Source organism: Enhydra lutris, unplaced genomic scaffold (genome assembly GCF_002288905.1).
Source record: "Enhydra lutris kenyoni isolate GAN:26980312 unplaced genomic scaffold, ASM228890v2 scaffoldscaffold104, whole genome shotgun sequence".
Lineage (NCBI taxonomy): Eukaryota > Metazoa > Chordata > Mammalia > Carnivora > Mustelidae > Enhydra > Enhydra lutris.
Genome location: NW_019154188.1, coordinates 226,834 through 252,503, shown reverse-complemented (window position 1 = coordinate 252,503; position 25,670 = coordinate 226,834). Strand labels below are relative to the sequence as shown.

At 46.6% G+C, this 25,670-nt stretch overlaps 1 pseudogene; it reads left to right on the top strand.

Annotated features, from left to right (window-relative positions):
* Window positions 1–13,819: 13,819 nt before the first annotated feature.
* On the top strand, window positions 13,820–23,990 carry LOC111139386 (annotated as a pseudogene).
* The last annotated feature ends 1,680 nt before the right edge of the window (window positions 23,991–25,670 follow it).

Here is a 25,670-nt window from a genome sequence, read left to right as displayed (position 1 = left end):
GCAGTAAAATTACACATGTCCTTAACCATAGAAGAGTGTTAATGGGAGCATAGGAGGGTGTTCTGATATACGGTCATTTATTGGGTTGTTTTGTATTTTTTTTTCAAGATACACAGAAATCTCTGAAGGAAAAAGTTAAATTCCTTTTATCTTTTTTTTTTCTTAGCAGGGGTTAAATAAGCATCTATGGAGTAGAAGGGGAGGAAACCTAGAGTGTTCCACCAAAATTAGAGAAGTTCCCGAGACTGGGAGTCCACTGAAGGCTCCAGGACTGCTTCCTGGAGGGGTTAACCAACCTTGCCCACCACCTGTAACATAGAACCTGCTGACACAGATCCTCATTCCCCTCTACAGACACAGCAGTCTGAACCTTCTTGGGCATTGTCTTAGTCTGCCCAGGCTACCATAACGACAAAAATTCCCCAGACTAGGTGACTTACACAACTGAAATTTATCTCATCACAGTCTGGAGGCTAAGTCCAAGTTCAAGGGGCCAGTGTTGAGGTTTCTGGTGAGAACTCTCCTTCAGGCTTGAAGATGGCTGCCTTTACATTGTGTCATCACATGGTAGAAAGAGAAGGAGCAAGCTTTCTGGTGTCTCTTCTTATGAGGCACTAATCCCATCATGAGAACTCCAGGCTTATGACCTCATCCAAACCTGATTACTTCCCAAAAGTGCCATTTCTAATTACCGCAACACTGGGGATTATAGCTTCAACATATGAATCTTGGGTGGGGATGTAATTTAGCCCATAGCAGACTGTCTGGAGTCTTGACCCCCAAAAGCTCCCATCATGCACCTACTAATTTATCACACAACACTCATGGACCACTCAAGTTCTCAAGGTGAGAGAACCTTGAACATCAGCTAGTTCAGCCTCTTGCCCCTGAGTGGGGAATAGCAACATCATCTAGAGTAGGTAGCTGGTTACTTCATTTTTAAAAATCTCAAGGAAGCAGGTATCACCCTTACTTCTCTCAACAACGCAATGTACCCTAATGGTCAAATGCTCAAATTATCTAACAATATTCTCTTTGGATTTCATTTAAACCCGATTTGTTGATCTTTTGGTTCTACTTAAAATGGCACTTGGTTGGGGCGCCTGGGTGGCTCAGTGGGTTAAAGCCTCTGCCTTCGGCTCAGGTCATGATCCCAGGGTCCTGGGATCGAGCCCCACATCGGGCTCTCTGCTCGGCAGGGAACCTGCTTCCTCCTCTCTCTCTCTGCCTGCCTCGCTGCCTACCTGTGATCTCTATCTGTCAAATAAATAAATAAAAAATCTTAAAAAAAAATGGCACTTGGTTATTCTAACAATAATTTTTTCCGCAAACAACCTGAATTGTTTTAAAGTCAAATAGGCAGTTGGGAAAAGGAAATGTTAATGTGCCCCGAGCCCAAGAGTCATAAAACATTCTGCCATTACAATTCAATATCAGGCAAGTGCTGTAAAGAGGTCACAGGTAAAGAGATATCACCAGTGAGGAATCTCTCCGGCTCCGTGCCTGAGAATCCAGACTGGAGTAGAGTCTATGATTCAACAGGGTTTTCCACCTGGGGTGGCTCGTCTGCTTCTGCATTGCCTCATCCATCACAAGCCAAGGCAGCAACTCTGCAGCAGAGGCTCTAACACTCCAGATTCCCAGAACCCAGGAGCCAATGCTTCTCTGATCCACTTTCTGGCCAGTAGTCCAAAAACTCTGCAGGTCCTCTCAAACCATATGCATTTCTCATGAAGGTGACAATTACTCAGGCCCACCTTCAGAAGACCAAAACACAGTGAGGTCATTTTAAAAAGGCAAATGTTGTACTCTAACCCTAGAAGCCCTTGCTAGTAGACGATTTCTGGCTTTCTCTGCATTTAACCCAGTCAATTGTCATCTCTCAGCATAAAGTTTTCCCCCAAGATATCACACAAGGTATGGGGTTTAGAAAAAAAATGTATGCTGGAAGGGAAGGTGGGGGAGGCTCATATCTACAGTACAAGGAGCAGGGGCTGCTCCCAGCTCTGTCATTTTTCCTTCTCAGAAAGGATGCCTAGGGAACATCAAATAGAATTCATGTAGAGGACTGGAACAGTTTTAAACCTCCATCTATCAGGTGCAATTTCCCATTTTATTATAGGTTGGTAAAATCAAATTTTCTGGTAACCTTTTGAAGGTGTGGCTGTCCCAGGTCTCATCCAGTAACACATTGCACAGCTTTATCCTTTCCAATTAGTGCCTAATGCGGGAATTGATGTACTAAAAATTAACTTAAGTGATCTTCATCTGAGAATATGGCTAACAAGGCATAATTTTTTCCTATCAATGCTACTGATCAATTACTTAATGAAAGAAAAATAAAGGAAGGGCTTCGTTGGCATTGGAATGAACTTATATACCTCCAATACAGCACACCCATACCTCAGAACTGGTTCTCTTTTCAGGACTTTGCATTAATAACAGATAACTTTCATGCACAATGAGAAATTTGTGCTCTGTGCTTTCAAGGAAATCAAACAATCAGCCTTGGGGCACACAGCACCTAGTCCCTGGAATAGATAGGTGAAACAAGGTGACTCACTTTCCAAGAAGAGGCAGGCACAGGAGCGCTCCCCACACCTGCACCTCTAGTGGTATTTTATCAAGTTCCTCAGTGGAAGGAAGGCCAGGAAATAATAAAGGAGGAAAACATTTTACTTCTCCCCATTTACAGCCAAACAAGATAAGTCAAGCCTTCAGGACTCTGCTCCGTCAGATGAAGTTCTAAGTCCAGGTTTTCAACGTGGAGGCAAAAGAGTGAAATGAGCCAAGTCACTTTTTATCTCCTCCCTTGTCCCCACCCCCCATCCCATCCTGACTCCTTAGACCAGGCTCAGCTGCCAGTGAAGGACTCACTTGTCACATGGCAGAGTTTCTTTACTACCCTCAGTTAGTGTTTATATTTTAAAATAAAGCTCTGGAGAAAGCAATGCTCCCCTGAAGGAATGACTCCCCATTGGAATTCCAAGCACCCTGGTTCCTGGAGCAGGAGCATGCCTGTTACTATATGGGTGGGGTCGGGGACGGGCATTTATGGTGCCCCTGGATTCACACTGCTCAGGAGGTAACCTCTTCCGCCTAAGCATGAGGCAGCCCCTCTCTGTGCCTCTCAGTGGATTGCAGACACTCAGTCGTTCATGCATCCCTTCAAAGACACTCTCTGCATGTCCTTGGGATTCCCACACTGTGGATCCCGCAATTCCCACAGGCAGCCTGGAATAACGAGGGACAGCACCCCATTCCACTGCCCTCAGGACCTTCCATTTCCCCTCCATAAGCACTTGCTGTCCCTTGATAAGGAGGAGGTAAAACAATCAAGTGCTTCTTAACCCAGATGTCACAAATAAATGTCACCAGTGTCCAATGTCAAAATAATAATAATAATAATAAGCTTAATTGGCAGTAATTTTGCTAAGTAACTTCAGCTCCCTTTGTTTTGATTTCTACCTCCATGAACACAGAAAAGGACACTTGTCACATGAAATTCATGAGCTCATGTCTATACATCACTGCCCCATGTTGTATTATTTACTCTGCAGGTAGGAGTGTCTCTCTCTATGGTAATAACAAGGTCACTGGGCAGAAAATCATTTCAAGTAAAAGGAAAAAAGGCACTTCCAAAAACAAACAAACCCCACTGCGGTGGGAATTCTCTCACCTTCCTCTAAGCAGCCCCATCCAACCCGCTGCAGTCTACCCACAATCGAGCCAGTGGAACCCTCCTCACCTGCTCTCCCACCACCTCACTGATACGCCATCAATTTCTGAACGTCAGCCACAATCACGCCTCTTCTCCAGGATCTCATCATTCTTCTCTCCTTTTAATCTCTACCTTGTTTAAACCACTTAACTCGGTCACCATCCATTCTGTCAGGGAAAGTGTTGATCAGAATCAAGTTACATTGTTTAGAGAGAAATAACCCCATCTCCTGGATGGTTGTGGTTTTTAGTACCCAGGCTGCAATTCTTTGAAGTGGATGGTAAACCGGGTTTTTGACAGGCTTGGAGGAAAATGACTCCAAGACTCTGGAGGAGGCCGCCAGCCACTGACTCGATCCTTGTGTTAGGCTGCCATCTCGTGACACACTGGGGTATGCAGCTGAGGACCCAAGACAGCATTTACATTTAATATTCTAAAACCTCCCCTCCACCCCTACCCCACCAAAAATGTAAACCAGAAAATAACAGATGCCGCTATAACCGGTCTTAGCCTAAATGGTTGATTTAAAGCCGGTTCTTCTTCAGGCATCAGAGAACCTCATTATATAGGAAAGGAGATTTCACAGCTGACTCAATGTTTGTCAGAAATCTGAAGTGCGTCCTGTCATCGGCACCTCAGACCACCTCCCCCCTCATGTTCTCCCACCACCCAGCCCTGTGTCAGATGGGCTGGGCTCTGCTCTTGGTCATGAGCCAGGTGTGGGGGTCTCCATCACAGCCATCACTGCACCAAAAGCAGAGACCAGCAGGCCTCCAGGAGTGTGCTAGAGATGAATCTGCCATCAATATCCTCACAGCTCCCGGGTGTCTCCACTGGGACCAGAGGACTGTGACAAATAGAGAAACCCCTTCAAGCTCACAAAGAAGGCTGCTGTCCCTTCAGGTCCTGACTGCTCTGGAGTCCAGCACCGGGGATAAAGTGGAGCTGGTCCTCCTATTACTTCACGGACAAACACGAACGACCCTCAGTAATGAGGTCTGACTTTGCTACTGAGAAAATTGGAAAATGACTCAGAGTCGGTCTGGCCCTGGAGCTATTCTCCAGCTGGCAAGCTCCACATCCCAGCTGTACAGATGCCTGAGGCTCTGGGACACAGTTCTCAGGGCCTAGAGCTCACAGAGACCATTTCCTGGGAGATGACTCCTCTCCAGTAGGGCAGTAGGGGCTTCAGGGGGGGCGGGTAAGAGTCCCCAGGGCACCTTTCATTTAACAAGCAAGACACAGGAGCCCAGAGAGCACTCAACAGACAAATATCTGTTTATCAAATGATTTAAAAGGAAAGTGTGTGTGGTCTGAGGATATAGCCTCAGTAGTTTTAAAAAGGTTAAGTTTGCACAAGTAGGCCCTGCCGTCACAGGAAATGCTGAAAATATTTTTCAGCTATGGAATTTCTGTGCTGAAATTCCTCCTCTTTTTACCCACTTTATCCTCTTTTCCTCTAAGTTATTTGATGTACTTACAATCGTATTTTTTATTGAAGTATAGTTGACCTACAACATGGTACTAGTTTCAGGTGTACAACATGGTGATTCAACAATTCTATGCAATACAAAATGCTCACCATGATAAGTGTGGTCACCATCTGTAACCATATGAAGTTACTACATAATCGACTATATTTCCTACTCTGCACTTTCCATCCGCATGACTTACTCATTTTACAACTGGAAGTCTGTAACTCTTAATTCCTTCACCTATTTTGCCCATCCCTCCCCCTACCATATCCTCTCCCCTCTGGAAACTACCAGTTTGTTTTCTGTATTTAAGAGTCTAATTCAGCTTTTTTTTTCCCTTTGTTTGTTTTTTGTTTGTTTTTTAGATTCCACATGTAATCGAAATCATATGGTATTTGTCTTTTTCTGTTTGATGTTTTTCACTTATTCTTGCACCCTCTTGGTCCATATATGTTCAGAACGATAAGATTTCATCATGTTTTATAGCTGAGTAATAGTCCATTATACACACAATACATCCTTGAACAACACAAATTTGAACTTCATGAGTTCATTTATCCATGGATTTTTTTTTCAATAAATACAATAGAATACAGTAAATGTATTTTCTATTCCTTAATTTTTTAAAAAAAGATTTTATTCATTTATTTGACAGACAGAGATCACAGGTAGGCAGAGAGTCAGGCGGAGACAGAGAGAGGAGGAAGCAGGCTCCCTGCTGAGCAGAAAGCCCCATATGGGGCTTGATCCCAGGACTCTGGGATCATGACCCGAGCTGAAGGCAGTAGCTTAACCCACTGAGCCACCCAGGCGTCCGTCATTATATGTTCTAATACTTTCTGTATTACCTTGGTATTGGTCGTGGTCTCTCCTTTTTTGTTCATAATTTTATTAATTTGGGTCCTTTCTCTTTTCTCATGGATAAGTCTGGGCAGAGGTTTATTGATCTTATTCTTTCAAAGAAGCAGCTTTTAGTTTCATTGATCTGTTCTACTCTTTGTTTGTTTTGGTTTCTATTTCATTGATTTCTGCGCTGTCATTATTATTTCTTTTCTCCTGTTTGGTTTAGGCTTTTTTTTTTGCTATTCTCTCTCCAGGTCCTTTAGGTGTAAAGTTAGTTTGCATATTTTTGATTTTTCTAATTTTTTGAGAGAGGCTTGGAATGCTATGTACTTCCCTTTTAGGACTGCCTTTGCTGTATCCCATATGTTTTGGACTGATGTGTTGTCATTCTATGAATCTGCATGAATTATTTAAGTTTTTCTTTAATTTCCTGGTTGACCCATTCATTCTTTATTAGGATGCTCTGTAATCTCCAAGTGTTCAAGTTCCTTCCAAATTGAATAAATTTGTGACTGAGTTCTAGTTTCAAAGCATTGTGGTATGAGAATATGCACGGAATAATCTCAGTCTTTGGTATTGGTTGAGACTGGATTTTGGAACTAGTATGTGATCTTTTCTGGGGAAAGTTCCATTTGCACTCAAGAAAAATGAGTATTCTGTTGATTTAGGATGGAATGTTCTAATTATATCTATGAAGTCCACCTGGCCCAGTGTGTCAATCAAAGCTCTTGTTTCTTTGTTGATCTTCTACTTAGATGATCTACCTATTGCTGTGAGTGGGGTATTAAAATCTCCTGCTACCATGGTATTATTATAAATATGTTTCTTTACTGTGGTTATTAATTGGTTTATGTAATTAGCTGCTCCCACATTGGAGGCATAGATATTTATAATTGTTAGATCTTCTTGTTGGGTAGACCCTTGAAGTATAATATAGTGTCCCTCTACATCTCTTGCTACAGTCTTTGGTTTAAAATCTAATTTGTCTAATAGGTGGATTGCTACCCCAGCTTTCTTTTGAGGTCCATTAGTATGGTAAACTATTCTCCACCCCTTCACTTTCAGTCTGGAGGTGTCTTCAGGTCTAAAATCATCTCCTGTAGACAGCATATGGATGGCTCTTGCTTTTTTATCCAGTTTGATACCCTCTGTCTTTTGGTTAAGCATTCAGCCCATTTACATTCACTTTTGAAAGATGAATTTGGTGCCATTGTATTGCCTTTAAGTCCCTGTTTCTATAGATTGTCTCTGTTACTTTCTGGTCTATGTTACTTTTGGTGTCTCTCTTTGCTTGCAGAATCCCCCTTAATATTTCTTGCAGGGATGGCTTGGTGTTCACATATTCTTTCAGTTTCTCTCCATCCTTGAAGCTCTTTATCTCTCCCTTCATTCTGAATGACAACCTTGCTGGATAAAGTATTCTTGGCTGCATGTACTTCTGAATATGTCTTGCCAGCCCTTTCTGGCCAGCCAGGTTTCTGTAGATAGGTACGATGTTATTCTGATGTTCCTCCCTCTGTATATGGTAAAATCTCCTCTCCCTAGCTGCTCTCAAGATAGCTTTTTTGGCTCTAAGATTTGCAAGCTTCACTATTATATGTCCAGTGTTGATCTATTTTTATTGATTTGGGGAGGGGTCCTCTCTGCCTCTTGGACATGAATGCTTGTTCCCTTCCCCAGGTTAGGGAAGTTCTCAGCCATGATTTGCTCAAATATGTCTTCTAGCCCTCTCTCTTTCCACTCCCTTTGGGATGCTGCTAATTCTGACATTGTTTCATTTCAAGACATCATCAAATTCTCAAAGCCTTTCTTCATGGGCTAACAGTTGTCTTTCTCTCTTTTCTTTAACTTCATTCCTTTCCATCAACCTGTCCTCTAGATTCTCTCCTCTGCCTCATTGACCCTAGCTGTTAGAGCATCCAATTTAGACTGCATCTCTTTCATAACATTTTAAATTCAGCCTGATTATATCTCATTTCCACCCTTAGAGTTTCTGTATTATCATTTGTACTCTTTTCAAGGCAAGCTATTAACTTTATAATTGCTATCCTGAATTCCATCTCTGACATATTACTTATACTTACATTGATTAGCTCTGTGGCAGAGAACATTGCCTCTGGTTCTTTCCTTTGTTGTGAATTCCTCCTTCTAGTCATTCTGACCAGGGAAGGATGGGTGAGCAAATGAAGAGTCCAAAATATTAACTATGACTTAAACAAATGCACCCTAGAAAAAATCTGAAGTGGTTGGAAGCCATCACAGAAAAGTGAACAAAGTAAAAATGAAACAAAACAATAAAAAAGCAGTGGGGAGTGAGACACTATAATCTCACTCTTGGTCCTCATTGAATTTTGGTCTGTGTGCCAGAAGACACTACATCCCAAAATTGCAACAAAACCCAAACTTATGTCTATATATATGTAAAATATATGTATAAATATAATAAAATATATGTAAAATATATGTATAAATGTAAAATACAAATGTATTTGTAAAATATGTATAAATATATGTAAAAAATGTGTAAATGTAAAATATATGTATCTGTAAAATATATGTATAAATATAATAAAGTGAAAAAAGGACTAGAATGAGGTATAAATCTATAAAATGTAGATGTGAAAAAATGAAAGTTAGAAAGTGACTTAAAAACATAAGTTGGTAAAATAAGAATCTAGTTGAAATGGGGCAGAGGTTTAAAAAAATAAATAAATGGGGGGGCGCCTGGGTGGCTCAGTAGTTTAAAGCCTCTGCCTTTGGCTTAGGTCATGATCCCAGGGTCCTGGGATTGAGCCCCGCATCGGGCTCTCTGTGCCGCAGGGAGCCTGCTTCCTCCTCTCTCTCTGCCTGCTTCTCTGCCTACTTGTGATCTCTGTCTGTCAAATAAATAAATAATCTCTCTCTCTCTCTCTCTCTCTCTCTCTCTCTCTATATATATATATATATATATATGTATATATATATATATATGGAAAATTTTAGACTGAAGGATAAATGAGCTGTTAGGAAACACCTGGAGCTCAATATATTCTTCATCCCTGCTGCTGGAGTTTTACACTCTTTGGGGATCTATAAACTTGTCATTTGCCCATTCTTCCAGTCTGTCTCTGGGGGGAGGGGCCTACTGTTCTGCTTCTCAGGAGTCTTTGCCTGGGTGAGTTGCCCCACTCCTTCTCAGGGGGATGGGATCAATGTGACCTGGTTGTATGTGTGGCTTTTGTTTCCTTGGCGACTTTCCATGCCCCTGTTCAGAGGGTCAAAGCAAAAATGGCCATGCCCAGATCACCAGCCCAGAACCACAAGATCATGATCTCCCCCCAACTTCAATAAACCCTTCAGGTCAAACCATCTCCACTTCTGAGAGTACTATACTCTGCAGACTCCCACAGTTCATGCCCACTGTGATCTTCCCAGGGACCCGTGAGCATTAGTTGCTTTGTGTCTTTGCAACTCCGAGTGAGGTTGTGTACACACCCTGCTCCGCTGCTCCCAGATCATGGCTGGGTGCCACCCTGTTGTCCTTTGTGGGGCCTCCACCACCCTGAGCACTCTTACGAAATTGAGAGCACGGCCATTTCGTCCCTCCCTTGGGGTGGTATATGGCCCACATGTTCCAATCCTTCTCAGGGTGCTCAGCCAAAGAGCAATCCCCTTACTGGCCTGGCTTACAGTTTGTTGTGAACAGAGCTGAGAATCCTTCCTGGGCTTTCTCACCATAACCGTTTCCCCACTCCACTGCTTGGACACTCTACCAGCTCAGACACCTCTCTTCTTTCTGTGTCTCCTGGAATCCTGAGACCACAATGACCCACCTAGAATTCTGCCATTTTCATCCCCTGAGCCTCTTTCAGAAAGGAATGTCTCTCACTGGAGCAGATTTCTAAGAGCTCAGATTTTGCACTCGTGTTATATCAATTTCTGGTAGCCAGCTGATGGAGATTCCCTCATCACTCTGTTTATCTTTGATATCTCTCCACATACTCATGACTCTGCACCTCCTACCTTGCAAAAAGCAGTCATTTTACTGCTCATAGCATTTCAGATATGTTTTCATACATATCAGGCTAATTTGTGGGTATTCAGAATGGTTTCATAGATATCCAGCTAAATTCAAGGGATCAGATAAAATGAGGTCACATACTCATCTGCCATCTTGCCCCCCCCCTTGTATTTTTATCCACTCAGTCACCCTATGTCTTTATATTGGGGCATCTAGTCCATTTGAGTATTGATTGGCATGTACTTATTACCATTTTGTTAATTGTCTTATGGTTGTTTTTGAGTTCTCTGTTCTTTTCTTACTCTTTCCTTTGTGGTTTGATGACTTTCTTTAGTGTTATGTTGGGATTCCTTTCCTTTTTTGCTTGTCTATTATAGGTTTTGTTTTTTACCATGGGGTTCATATAGAACATGCTAAGTATATATCACCCTATATTAAGCTAATATTCGCTTAAGTTCAAACACATTTTAAAAGCACTATGTTCTTACCCCCCACCTTTCCACTGTTTGGGTTATATTTTACATCTTTTTATTTTGCAAATTCCTTAGCTAATTTTTTTTAGAAATAATTCATTTCATTTTTTTTTTAAGATTTTATTTATTTATTTGACAGAGAGAAAGTCACAAGTATGTAGATAGGCAGGCAGAGAGAGGGGGAATCAGGTTCCCTGCTGAGCAGAGAGCCCAATGTGGGGCTTGATCCCAGGACCCCGAGATCATGACCTGAGCCAAAGGCAGAGGCTTAACCCACTGAGCCACCCAGGTGCCCCTCATTTTATTCTTTTGTCTTTTAACCTTCATACCAGTTTTATAAGTGATGGATCTACGACTTGTAGTATATGTTTGCTTTTATCAATGAAGTTTATTTCCTTTCATAATTCTCTAATTTCCACATATGGCTTTTCTTCTTCTGTATAAAGAAGTCCCTTCAACATTTCTTATAAGGCTGGTTTAGTGGTTAAAGCTCCTTTAAGTTTTGTCTCTTTCTTCTTCTGGGACCCCTCTAATGTGAATGTTAGTAAGCCTGCTGTTGTCCCAGCAGGGGTCCCTTAACCTAGCCTCACTTTTAAAATTCTTTTTTCTTTTTGCTGTTCAGCTTAGATGCTCTACCTTGTCTTCCAGGTCACTGATCCATTCTTTTCATCCTCTATTCTACTATTGATTCCCTCTAGTTTAATTTTCATTATTTTAAGATTATTTATTTATATATTTGAGAGAAAGAGAGCGAGCGAGCGCACACATGAGCAGGGGAAGGGCAGAGGAAGAAGCAGACTCCCTGCTAAGAACAAAGCCACACGAGGAGCTCAATTCCAGGACCCTAGGATCGTGACCTGAGCTGAAGGCAGACACTTAAACTGACTGAGCCACCCAGGTGCCTTTCCTCTAGTGTATTTTTCACTTCAGTTATTCTATGCTTCGACTGTGATTGATTTTATTTTACATTGCCTATCTCTTTGTTGAAGTCCTCACTGAGTTCATCCTCTCTTCTCTCAAGTCTGGGGAGCATGACTGTGACCATTACTTTCAACTCTGTATCAGGTAGATTGCTTATCTCTGTGTCATTTAGTTCTTTTACTGAAGTTTTATCTTATTCTTTCATTTGGAGCATATTCTTCTGCCTCGTTTTGTTTGACTGTTTATGTTTGTTTCTGTGAATTAAGCAGAACAGCTTACTCTGCCATTTTGAAGGAGTAGCCTTGTATAGGAATGTTTCCTGTGTAACTTGCATGTCCCTGACAACACTGCCTGGCTGGCTATAGAACAGGAGGAGGTCTCACGGCACTTTTTCCAGGGTGATCCTGGTGAGATGGCTGGAGCTGAGGCAGATATCAGCCAAAAAGTTCCAGGGACACTACACCAGAGCCAACTAGGCAGGACAACTGGAGATGGGAGTCAGCATAGGCCAGGTATTCTTGTGATGCTCCATGGGGCCATGCTGACAGAACACCTGGAGCTAGTATGAGTTCCAAGGTACTCCATACTGGGGCTACCTTCGAAGAACAGCTGAAAGTGGAGCAAGCATGGCCAAGGTGGTCCTGGGACACTCCAGGTTGGTTACGACCCTGGCATTATGGCTAGAGCTTGGGGGTGAGGGGGGTCATAGGCTGGGGCCCTCCATGCATCCACTTATTTACTGGTAGTTGAGGCTTAATCTTTTGAGGTTGAATACGAGACTTTTGAGTACTCAACCTAACAGCCTGACTGTCTTAAAGCAGCAATCAAAAGAAACCCGTCCAAAGAGAGCAAAATATGAACTGCAGAACTTAAAAGCATATGGGTGTTCACTACAGAATTCTATCCATTTTTCTGGACATGTGAAGTCTTTCACAAGTTGTTCAAAGGGAGGCAGCTGATCATTTTCAATGATGGTCTTGACCTTTGACTTCCTATGGAACTTTCACAAAGTGGGAAAACACATGAGTAGCCATATTTGAAAATTTATCATTTGTAAGTGTAAAAAGAAAAAAAAATTAAGAAAGTCTTATTTTCTCTAAATATAATTTAGAAAACAGACAAGAAGAAAAAAAGAATCTCTCACTTATACAGACACTAAAAACTTCCTATATAGTATGTCTTTCCAATCCTTTTTCTGTATACATTCAGTTTTGTGTTAATATTTTGTAATCTTTTAAAAAATTATAGTCTGTTTAAAGGTGTGTGGTGTTCTATTATATTAAGTTCTATAAATGTATAATATAGTTCTGAAACCTAATTACTCACAAAATAAGCTGGGAACATTTTTGTTTTTGTTAATACAGATTTTTAGGATGCACGTACTAAGTAAGAATCTCCAGGGATGCTGAGGAATATGAATTTTTGAAGTTCACCCTGTGATTGCAATGCATTTAATTAATTCTCTGGCATCTCTAAACGCAATCATTTAAAGGTGCAGTGTGTAATTCCACTTCGATGTTAATATACATACAAGGTTAACGTTCACCAGGACAAGGCACATGATAGCCACTGAATTTCAGGGCCTGCAGTCCTATGTTTAAGATCAAAATGGCTTAAGGTCACCACCCAAAAACAATTAAATCAATGTTTCCCAAACTAGGATCTGTGGACATAAAACCTCAGGGTTCCTATACAATTGCTGCTCCCTTAAAAGGACTTTATACCTTACTGGAACTTTGACCCACTGACTTAAAGTGGACGGGCTATACTGCTCTCCTGACCCGCACTCCGCAGAAATGAAGGCTGCACCATGCTGCACACCAGGTCACTTCGGAGACGTCTGCACTGGCCTTCCAGCCGCAATTCTTGACCCTTCGCCAGAACAATGGGCATCAGATCCTTGCCTTTTGACTTCCTGACAGAAACTAACATTCTGGGTCTCAAGAAAACGTTCAGACTATCAGGCCCAACCCACTCACAGTGATGGGAAAAGGGACGCTGGAGATGGGAAGTGCCTTAAGCGACGTCACACAGTTAGTTTAGCAGCAGGACAAAACTAGAGCCTAAGCCGAACATCCCAACTTCAGTGGCTCGGCTACTCTGTAGAGACGTCTGATAAGCGACCCCATGGACGTCATTCCCACCATCCTTGTCCCATTTCCGTACTTCCCTGATACCCAAAGTCCCCGGAGTCCTCTTCGGGTCGGCTGGCTCCGATCTACTCCAGCTCTTCACAAGCAGTCCACACTCCACACGTCCGAACCACAACCCTGAGGTTTCTGGCCTTACCCCGCCTACAGTACAGGGGAGCAGAGAAAAGCCCACGAAGCAGAGACACTATCAACACTAGCAGAACCTTTGGTAGAGCGGAGTCACCATTCAGCGAATGCGCCACCGTAGGTCGGCGCGCGTCAGTGACGTCACAGACGACGCCACCTGCGAGCCCGCGCGCCTGCGACTCCAGGTGAGAGTCGCAACGTCTCAGTCTAGCGACTTAGCGTGGCGCTCGAGCTCGGGCGCAATACCTTCCTCCAGCCCAAACTTTAACGAGAGAAATTTTGATGGCCGAGGGCGGCCGAGAAAAGTGAAGAGAGGTAAAGAGTGAGGGTCGCCCGCAGGAAACGTCATCAGAACGCACCGGAAGCGGCCCGAGGATGACGAGTAAGCGAGGTTGAAGACCTGTGAGCTGGGGAGGGGTGGGATGTAAAGGGTCGGGAAGTTGGTGCTGATAGGTGGACCGGTTCGCAGCGGAGACCGACTGAAACTGCTAGGGGAGTTGTCCCGCCTTACATAAGGGAAACCGAGGCCCGGGGTCCCCGTTGGCCTGGCGCAGTCTCTGCGCTGAAGTTAGAGCTGGCGGCAGGTCCCCATGGGGTCGGATCAGTGTGCTAAAAGAGGGCGGAGGGCCTTGGGCCGACTTGGCTACTGCCTGCCACCTGCTGACAGTGGTTAAGGCCCGGATCCTATGACCTGGTTTCCCCTTCAGTGAAGTGCTGATGGTGGTTCCTGCCCCGGCAGCTGTTCGGTGAACGACCCTTGTCTGGTGGAAAGCTCTGGGAGCCTGCTGAGGAATGGTATTCCTCCCAGGACTTTGGGAGTTGAGCGGAGAAGAGCTATGCCTAGGGAGGGAGCAAGCGCCCAGGGCAGTTATAAGCAGGGGATTGTAGATGCCGTTAAAATTGGTATTTGGGGGCGCCTGGGTGGCTCAGTGGGTTAAGCCGCTGCCTTCGGCTCAGGTCATGATCTCAGGGTCCTGGGATCGAGTCCCGCGTCGGGCTCTCTGCTCGGCGGGGAGCCTGCCCCCCCCCCCCCCTCTCTCTCTCTGCCTGCCTCTCTGTCTACTTGTGATCTCTCTCTGTCAAATAAATAAATAAAATCTTTAAAAAAAAAATTGGTATTTGACCAGTACATTCATTTCCACCTCTGCCACTTCCTATCTCTGTAATCAAGTTATGGGTCACGGCATATCTGAGCTTCGGTTTTCTCATGTGCATTATGGGAATAATGTCTACTTTAAAAGATTGTTGAGAAAATGTAATGAGATAAAATGTGTAGCTTTTAGCCAGGTGCATGGCAAGTAATGAGTGCTCAGTAATTGTTAGATGTGGATTGTTCCAGAAGAGACTTCCAAGTCTAATTGGAGCACCCGTGACAGGTGAAGCAAAGTCATTCCTGGGGTTGCTCTTTAGAAATAGATTTTATTGCCACTCTTGCATTTGAAGGAGAACCAGACTCTGTATATCATTTAATAATATGATATGATATGATATGTATATAATATAATATAAACACTTTGGTTTGCTTGTTCAGATGTACTCAAGGAAGCACAAGGGAGCTGGGATGGAATTTACAGACTGCCATGTGAACCAAATTTTCTAGTCCTTCGACCTTAAACCAGGCCTTTGTCTTATGCTTACTGCGTTTACACCCATACTCTATCCCTAGAACCATGTTTTTCTCCTTCACACACATGAAGTAAGAAACAGGCATGTGGAGTTTTTAGAGGATGAAACCACATTGATCTATATATATTTTGATCTTGAAGAAAGGCCTACTGTATTTTATCAGTGTAGGACACCATCTATTGTATGATATACACCCATTTCATAGATATTGAAATGTGAAAAGTCTTTTTTTTTTTTTTAAACATCTAACAGTCAACAAAATGTAATATTTGCAACCATCTGCGTCCTGGGAAGCTCTGTTATATAACGTTTATATGAGTTACTCAGTTAGACTTACAGAGCGACTTTTCAAGCCCCTAACCTGCAGCAGATTAAACCAGTCGGCTCCTCGTGTGGTCTACTGACATGCAGGAGCATCTGAAACTTATTAGAGATGCAGGGTCTGGGGGTGCCTGGGTAGCTCAGCAGGTTAACCCTCTACCTTCGGCATAGGTCATGGTCCCAGGTTCCTGGGATGGAGCCCTGCATCAGATGCCCTGCTCAGTTGGGAGTCTGCTTCTCAGAAGCCCTACTCTGTGGGGGGTCTGCTTCTCCTTCTCTATCTGACCCTGCTTGTGTACACTTTCTTTTCTCTCTCCCTCAAATGAATAAATCTTTTTTAAAAAATCTTAAAAAAGAAAAAGAAAAAGAGAGAAATGCCAGACCTGGGTGTGGGGCCTAGATATCTACATTTTAATAAGAACCTAGTTTCCTACATTAATTAACATATGAGAAGCATTGATTTATTTTTATTTCTTTCTAACGATTTCTTTATTTAATTGACAGAGAGAGAGCACTTAAAGGGGTGGGGCAGAAGGAGAGAGATTCTCAAGCAGACTTGCCTAGAATGCAGAACCAGACACAGGGCTCAATCCCAGGACCCTGAGATCATGACCTGAGTTGAAATCAAGAGTTGGGCACTGAACTGACTGAGCCAACAAGGCTTCCCCAGAAGTACTGTTTGAAAGTACACTCTTGGAACTCCTAAGATGGTTGGCCAGAGGGTAGAATAAGAGGCATCCAAGAAAGCTTAGAAGCCTCTGCTATCTGTAGCATCCCTGTCTTCTATCTCTAACCATAGTTTCATAGTTAGAAAAGTCATGAGTCTGATAGTCATGCCCAACCTGAATTGGCCATTTCTTGTTTGTCTGAATCCCCCAAGTGTGATCTACCATGCCTTTTCTCAGAAAGAGGCCAAAGAGCTTGACGTTCAGGTACAGTGCGTGGCAGTAAGTCTGGAATCAGCAGAGGTGAAGACAAGGATGGCTCGATCCCCTACCACTGCTTTAGATGTTCTTCCCATGTCTTACTCCTCATCCTTCCAGTAGATGTCTTGGGCTCCATTGAGATCTGTTGTTCTGATGGCCTGTTTCCAGATGCTGCCCTCTTTTTCCCTTGTTTGGTTAACTGGGACCTCTTGATCCTGTGTCCTCTCCCACTGTGTAGGGGACACTGGCTATGCCCACCTGAAACCTGCCCTGGTGAGCACTGTCATTTGGCTTTGTCACTGCGCCCCCTTTGCTCTTGAAGAGGGCAGGCGATCACATTTCCTAAGTGGCATTTCTGGATTGTATCTGGATGCTGCCAGCATGCTTTGTCAGTTTGGCAGACGCTCCACTGGGGACTCCTAATGAGGGAGTTATCAGGAAATCAAGATTTTGAAAGACTGATAGATACACTTTTATTTGGTTTCTTCATGAAGAAGGCCACTTAGGTATTTTTAAAAAAAATAAGTAATTGTCCCGTCATGGTAATAATACTGACGATAATGAATCTTTAGTTAGTATCTAAGGTGCAAAGTCGAAGCTGACTGCCCTCCTGACTGTGAGCTACCTTGAAGGTCAGGTGTATCACATCATCCCTTTGCCAGCCCCGCTTCTCCATAAGGGAGAGCATGATTATTGACACATTAGCTTCCCAGGGTTTACAGCCTGCTTAGTGCAGCAGGGGGTCAGGAAATCCCCAGCCAAGAGGCAGGACTTGCATAGACAGTGCTGCCTGGGCTGTGGCCAGCCTAGGACACAGGCAGCCGAATGAGGAGTAGACCAGTGGAACTCCCCACGTGAGAGGCAGTGACATTTGGAGTTCTCTCAAGAATTTCACACTATCCCCGCATCTGGCTCTCTGCTCAGCAGGGAGCCTGCTTCCTCCCTCTCTCTCTGCTGGCTTCTCTGCCTACTTGTGATCTCTGTCTGTCAAATAAATGAATAAAAAAAAAAAAGAATTTCACACTATTAGGACAATTCTTTTGCCCACATGTCCTAGAGTCTGTGCTGAGTCACGGTCAAGTGCTGTTCTGCTCTTGGGAGAGAGTGAGCCCAGGAGGCTGAGATGCACTGGTACTTCCTTTCCCCAAGTGCTGCGGGAACAGACTTAGCGAGTAGCCACGACACATCCATGGGGTCAAACCCAAGTAAAGGGGATTGCCACATGGGCACCATGTCAGATTCCTGCCCCCCCAAGGCATGGCCCACCCTGGGGCATCAGGTGGTACTGTTTTCCCAAGTGTTCGGATAATTCCTTCGAGGCCATAGCTTGCCTTCATTTGGTTGTGACTGAATAAATATTGTTGGCATACATTTCTTGAGCTTTCCACCCTGCCAAGGATCAGAGAAGCCTGTTCTTCCTAATATAAAGGGTCTTGGGGATTTTTTTTTAAATCCCTTCACAATAACCTCAGAGACGTAGAGTAGGAAGTTGAATTTTGACGTGGCTGTTTTGTGCAGCGTCCGAATTGGTATTTGAGGGTGGCTTTCACATCGGGACAGCTGTGGGGAGCTCACCTTCAGCAGACGAGAGGCTGTGTGGGGCTCAGTCGGGAGGCAGATGGGTCAGGGTAGGCATCCCACCTGCGGTGTCTAGGAGGGCCTGAGGTCTGGGGCTGCCCCCACCAGAACAGTCGTCGCCGTGCCGCCCTGTCCCCATGCAGCTTCCGGGAGCCCAGCAGGCCGAGGCCTTCGTGAGGGCCTTCCTGAAGCGCAGCACGCCCCACATGAGCCAGCAAGCCCGCGAGGACCAGCTGCAACGCAAGGCTGTGGTCCTGGAGTACGCCACTCGCCGGAAGCGCAAGAAGAGAAAGAAATCCAAGGGCCTCTCTGCCAGGCAGAGGAGGGAGCTGCACCTCTTCGACATTAAGCCAGAGCAGCAGAGGTATGCCAGGGCTTTCCTGCCTTTCTCCCTGAGGCAGCTTCCTCCTCCTGGAGTGGGTGGGGCTTTGGGAGACCCAGTACCCCTGAAGCTAAGGGCGCTTCTCCCACTGCCGCCACAAGGGGGCAGCCTCCCTTTCCCAACTCAGGCTGGGTTTGCACTTGGCTTTCACAGCAAGGCACAGCCAGGCTCTTGCTGTTTGTCTGGCTTCTGTCCTAGCCTTAGTAATGAGACCCGCACCGGAAGTGAATCTGTTACCCATGGCAACAGGTTGTTTGTCTTTCGGCTTTCCCAGAGAGACAGGAACTGATGGATCTTAGTATATACTCTTTACAGCTTTTACAGGCACTAGACAGAATCATCCCCTGGGTTTATTGCCAAAGAATGTGCTGCCCGCATGTTTCAGAAGTTGCACGTCTGCAGCCCTCCCTTTGGGGCAGAACCCAAGGCTTACGATGACTGTGAATGCAGCCTTCGGAGCCAGCTGGCTGCAGAAGTTCATAGACCTGTGTGCCCCTTCAGAGCTCTCGCTCATGGTCAGCACGGAGGCCTTCTGCTTACCTTCTAGGCAGCCGCACATGATTCAGGCCAAGCTGTTGAAGGCAGATCTTCACGGGGCTCTCGTTTCAGGTACCTCGCCTACGAGCCCACAGAGCAGCGTGGCTCTGTGACACAGGGCTAGACACACTCTTGTCACGTGGACGTTTCCACATCACCAGCGTTGAGGCTGGGAGAGGACTAGCGACCCGAGCCAGTTCTGGCCACTTTTTGGATACTCTAAATGGTTTGTGTGCCTTTCCACACAGGGACCCCTGCTGCTCTCCTAGGGGGCACAGCAGCTGCTGGCACATGTCCCCAGCCCTGAGCGGAGAGTCCCTTTCATCCATTTCCCCACAGTTTTCAGTCTCAGCTACGGACTCCCAGCTCCCAGTGTCATCTCCAGGGCAGACCTTCCCGAGCATCGTCATTCATCCAGCCGCCCTGCACACAGCTGCACCCCTGTCCAGCAGGCATCACAACCTGTCCATACCCAGAACAACTCCGGCCTCCTCACATCAGTCCCTACCGTGGTGTTCCCAGCTCCGTTTACGGTACCAGTGTTTACCCTGGTTGTTTAGGCCCAAAACCTGGGTGGTAACACCTTTCTTCTTCCCTGCTCCCTCAGCACCATCCATCAGCATGTCCTACCACCCAAATCCAAGCCACCACCATCGCCCCTGGATTCCGGTAGAAGCTGCCTCGCCCTCTCCCTGCTGACACACTGCTTCTCCCCAACCAGGCAGCCCGAGGAAAGGTTTAAGGCCAAAACTCAGGCCATGTTTGTCTTCTGCTTCCTTACTGCGGTCTAAAAGGCCCCTCTGGCTCTCCCGAGCACCAAGTCTAACCACACTGGCCTGCTTTCTGGTTCTCACACAACAGGCTTGGCCCCACCTCAGGCCTTTGCTGTAGTTCCTTCCCTCTGCCCAGAGTTCTGTGTGTCACAGACTGACTGCTTCTCAGTATTCAGGTCCCTACTCACACGTCACTTCCCCTGAGGGCCTACCATGACTAACAGTGAACCTTCTCCCCATGACCTTGTGTATTTCTTCATAACAGTTACCACGATCAGAAAATGCAGTCGTCTGATGTGGCACACATTCCCTCCTACCTTTAGAACATCAGCTCCTTGAGAGCAGAACCGAGAACAGTCTTGTTCACCCTCGCGCCCAGCACCGACCTCGGACGGTGCCGGGCACGTGGCAAGTGGTCGGTGACTTGTTTACAGGCTACACGGGGACATGGGTCAGGAGAGTCAAGGAGCCGGCTGCCTGTGGTGGCAGTTCGCCTCAGTCACTGCTTCACCGCCTGTAACAAGATCCCATTCTGGCCAGAGTTTGGTGGGTCGTGGGAAGGATGTGATGCACAGGTGTTCCTTCAGATCCCATCACTGAGACTTGACCCCATCCCAGCAACCTGTGGATCTTGGTGGTGCTGGACACACACGTGACCTCTTTGTTCCAGAGTCCTTCCCAAAACCCCTGTGGCTGCAGGCCCTCCAGAGGACATCTTGTCAGAACAGCCCAGAGGCTCCAGAGCCACAGGCAAGGGATTGGGACCCCGGACTCTCATCCAGCTTGGTCCCTGTCCAGCTGAGGAGCCCCCCACTCCAGAACACCCCCACCTAGCTGTTTGTGGCTGCCCAGCGCCCCCAAGGCTGAGGCCTTTGAATGCCCTTTTCCTTTGCAGTCACAAAGTCCAAATGCTCGTCCTATGTGGGTGTTACAGGAATCCTCCTACAGGAAACAAAGCACGTTTTCAAAATCCTCCCAAAGAAGACCGCCTGAAAGGTATGGAACTGTCTCAGGGTTCAACTGTCTCACTGTCAACAGTGTCCTGTTGCCTCCCTAGCTTCATTAGCCCTTTCCTTGTGGCTTCAGCAGGTCCGTTTGGCCTCTCAGGTCAGCACAGATTGCAGATCCCTGCTGGCCATGCATCCCATGCCTGCCGCGCGCGCCCCTGCCCTCACCGCTCTCCCCAGGGCATCTGGAGCCCAGCCAGCAGCTGCAGCCAGATAGGACTGAAAGGAGGGCTCCTGGGCTGTGCTTCCAGATATGAGGGTCCATTTCCATGACTGAAACCCTCTCCTGCCCCAACCTGCTGCCCCCCACCCCCAAAGAATGGAGCTAAGCAGACCCTGAGGGGAGCCAGCTTAGTGCTTGTCCCTGGGCTTCCAGGATCTGGCCCTTTCCGGTAACCCTTTGGGTTCCAGGAAAGCAGGTGCAGCCTCCCCCGTGTGTGCAGAGCTCCTTGTTCTGACAGAGACGAGCATAAGCCCCTGCGCTGTGGACGTTTCCACACCCCTTACCAGCAGATCTGAGATTGTAAAACCACAGTGGGAGGTTTTTGTTCCTTTATTTTGGGGTTTGTTTTTTCTTGCTGCTTCCTTCTGTTTTCTTGTATGTTCTTGTCTCATTTTAGACCTCAGAAAGTGGTGTCTGGGTGACCTCACTCATGGTCTAAAGCCATGAGTCAGTCTGAAAACTACACGGGGAGACCCGTTTCTCACACTTTTTCTGGGAGTTTGGCTTAGAGCCTTTGACCTTGAAAATTAGTGTTGAGTTTTACTTAACATCTGAATACATCGGTCTTAGGGCAGAAAAATGCCCTGTCGTCCTGGTGCTGCTGAGTTTTGCGGACTCTCCGTTCCTTACTAGCTTACATTCTAATACAGACATTTTAGGAAGGTCTTGTGCTTCAGCGTGAGCTTAACTGTCAGGATTTTTTTTTGCCTTGTCCTTTTTCTCCTGGTTTTGAAATTTCCAGTTATCCCCAAGCTAAACTGTGTGTCGCAGTGGAAATCGATGGCTTCATTTCCTACATTTATGGAAGCAAATTCCCGCTTCGGTTAAGTGAGCAATCTGCCAAGAAATTCAAAGCAAAGGGAACAGCTGACCTGTAGCTCTCTGCTGCAGAGACGGCTGTTTGGGACCCCAAGGACCGGGGACACCTGCGTGCCCACCTTTCAGCAGATACACAGGTGGGCTGGTTCTGCTTCTAGATTACCCCCAACCCATTAACACTGGAGTTAAGAACAGTTCGTCATCTGGGAAAAAAGTGCCTTACTGAGCCAAGTCAGGGAACGGGGCGGGGGGGGGGTGTCTTTCTAGGTGACGACGGGTGTGCATTGCTCCCGTGAGAGAAAATCCTGGCAGGATCGGCACAGGTTGACCTGACTGGTGGCATTATTAGGTTTTTATTTCTCTTTTATCCTCTTCTCTGTTTCCTGAGTGTTCTGTGATGAACCCATTGTTTGTGTAGTAGAATTCACGTGTCGACGATAAGAGGGCCCTGTGTCCCAGCCTGGCTGGAAGGGAGGTGGGCTGGAGGCTGTCCCTGGCAGGCAGCCCCATTTCTGCCCTCAGGTGCCTGCTTCCCGAGGGCAGGGGCTTGGAGCATCTGACATGTTAGTTTAAGTCACGTCCCCTGTGGCACTCTTGGACCTGTTATTTCTGGAAAGCTGGAGACTGAGCAGTGAAGTCACAGAGGGCCTTTGGCCTCACTGGCTCTGGGAAGTAGTACGGGACCGGGACCAGGAAGCAGGATGCCAGGTAAGCTGGTGCTTGCAGTGGTCATTCAGTACAGGGCGCTTGGACCTACAGCGCCTTCTCGTTGCCATGGCTATTAGGCTCCAGGGTTGGCCAAAGGGGATCAAGACCACAACTCTTCCCAAGCTCTCACGTTCTAGGAGAGTCCGAGTCCCCAACAGGGCCCTCGCTGTGTGCTGCCGCTGGAAGCCGTGGCTCTTCAGTCTGACTCGGCCTGTGTGCCATGTGCCTACCAGTCACTATGTGAGGCGCTCGTAGGCAGGCTTGAGTGGGGACAGGGCATCAGCCGGCTTCCACTGTGTGGCTGTCAGGAAGCCACGTGGCTCGGAAGGACAGATAGGCCGTTCCTTTGAGAAGTCGGCATTTGCCGACCAACCAGGTGAGGGCAGAAACGTTGCTGGGAACAAACCGGCAGCAAAGCCATGAGCCTTTTCATTCACTGCAGGTGAAGCAGTGGTGCTGGACACTTGGCTTTGTCCGTATATCCCGCTGGGCCCCTGCACTGGAGGAGAAAGGCCATGGGAGGGTCGTGTAAACTCCGACTCTGTTGGGAGAGCAGGAAGCCCTCACTCAGTGTACCTGTGTCCATCCATCTGGGGTCCCTGGCTCATCAGGATGGTCCAGGGTCGACTCAGATGCTCTTTCACTGCCACCATCACTACCTGTGCTGCAGGTCTCAGGTCCCACCCCCACTTGGGACAGGGCAGCTTGCCTAGCCACTGAGCCCTGTGCTCTGACGGTCTGCATTTGCTATAAAGGACTCAGCCTCAGTGCTCGTTTGCCCAGGGCCTCACCACCTCTTGGTGCTTGTGTGGAGGAACTGTCTCCCTTGTATGATGAGGTGCCAAGGATGGACACTGTAGCAGGCTCACCCCCGTGAGCAGTGAAAAACCAACTAGACACACTCCAGGCCCCTGCCTGCAGGGTAGGAAGGAGCAGGGACACTCCTCCTAGTCTGGAAAGCAGGGGACAAGGTGCAGTGTTCATGTGATCCTGTTCCTCAGGCTCATATGTAGGTGGGCACATACATCCCCAAAGATGCCAGCATCAGGATAATGGGCAGGGAGAACTCTCCTTGGCTATGACATTTTTGTTTTGCCTGGAGAATGTCTTTACAAATAATTTGACCCACTAGTCACAGATGACTTCCAGTTGGGGCTGCTTCCTTCTTTTATCCCCTATATCCTGGGAGTCCAGAAATAGCCCTGAGGTTCAGGTCACCCCACTGCGGAGTCTTGGACCCCAAATGGATGGAGGAGGGGTTTGGTGAGAAGGGTTGGTAAGAGGGCCCAGCCAGACATGGCATAGCCACTGATCTGCCCTGGAGGTTGAGCCCCATTTGTCTCACGTGGGTCAGGTTCCAGCTCCTGAATAGAGCACACCACCACCCCCCCCACCCCGAGGGGCAGAAAGGTCAAGACCTAAGCTTGGTTTGGGAAAGGAGGTCTAGCCCTCCTGGTTTCTGAGCTCCCACAGTCTATGGCCATATAGGCCACTGCTCCAGAACATTTTGTCATCTCTAGAGAGTGGGATGGCCAACCTGGTGGGACCTGGCCTGCTTGGGGTGGCTGCTGTCAGGAAGTGCCCAGCCTGATCCTGAAGGAACATCTGGAGACGATCAAACATGTCAACACAAGTTTTGATGACTTCAACACTTTAACTTTCCAGCTACTGGAAAAAAGATGGTGTGGATGTATGAATCAAGAATGCCTCATCTTTGGATTCCTTCTGGCTAGTTTATACTAGTTTATACCTAGATTAAACTAGTTTATACCTAGTTTAATCTGGTTGCATGAAACACTGGGGAAGGAGCTCATCTGACAGACCTGTAATCGGAACTCCCAGTTATCCAGCACTTCTGAGTGTCCATGCTGCTGCGAACGGCCTTGTGACCCCAGGGATCTGCAGGCTCGTGGAGCTTCTGCTGAATTACCAACAAAACATTTTAAAAGTTCCACATATGTTCAGTAAGCTATTGCTTATATCCCTGGTCAGTTGGTTTTTGAAACTGGTTGCACAATCCGACCCTCTAGAGTTGTGCTAAAGCAGCAGCCGTGGGTGCCCAGAGCTGCTCCTTTGGGGAGACGTGTGCTCTTGTACTCCTGACACTCCAGGATTATGAGTCGTGGCTGCTTCCCTGAAGGGACCTCAGGTACCTGTTGGACAAATGAAGACACACTGATTACGTGGCGATGAGTTCACTGATCCAACCATGAATAAGAATCAAGAGATGGCCTGAAACTGGCCTAATCCTAGCATCCAGTTAGAATGGAGAGGGGCCCGAGTGTAAGGGGTGAGTGTGCGTGTGTGCATGTGTATGCATTGAAGGGCCAGTGGGAGTTTGGGGTCTCAATGTGTGTGTGTAAGGGGGTCATTGTTGGGGCTTGGTGTGTGTACATGTGGTCACTGTATTACCTCAGGCCACCAGGCCACTGCGCACAGAATGAGTGGCTTAAACACCAGACATTTATGTCCCCACAGTTCTGGAACTCTGGAGGCTGGAACTCTGAGATCAGGCACATGGTTGCTCCTCAGTGCACACACATCCCTGGTGTCTCTCTCACTCTGTGACCTAATCTCATAAGGACACCAGTCGGATTGGATTAGGACCCCCAATGGCCTCAGTTTAACTTAATCATCTCTTTATTAAAGACCTTGTGTCCACACACAGTCACATTCTGAGGTCTCCTGGGAGTAAGGCTTCAGGGCAAATGGATGGAGTTACCCTAGGTCAATCCAAGCCTTCAGCGTTCTAAATCAGGACCTGGACCTAAGGGCCTTCTGCAGAATATGCTTGGTTAGTAACCAGAGCAGCAAACTCTGCTCTGACATACTGGATGGTATTTATGTAAACAGGCCTGCTCTGAATAACCCCAGGTTGCAGAAGGAAACTCTGGCCTCCCTGTCAGACTGGCTGTCTCTCACTGCTCCTTCTAGTAGATGTGGAGGCTTCTCCCTCACTTCCCCAGTTAATGGGAATAACTGTGCTAAGTTTACCTCAGGACAGGGACTTTAAAGAATATTCTCAAGCAGCTGCTGAAACTCCCTTTGTTTCAGGAAA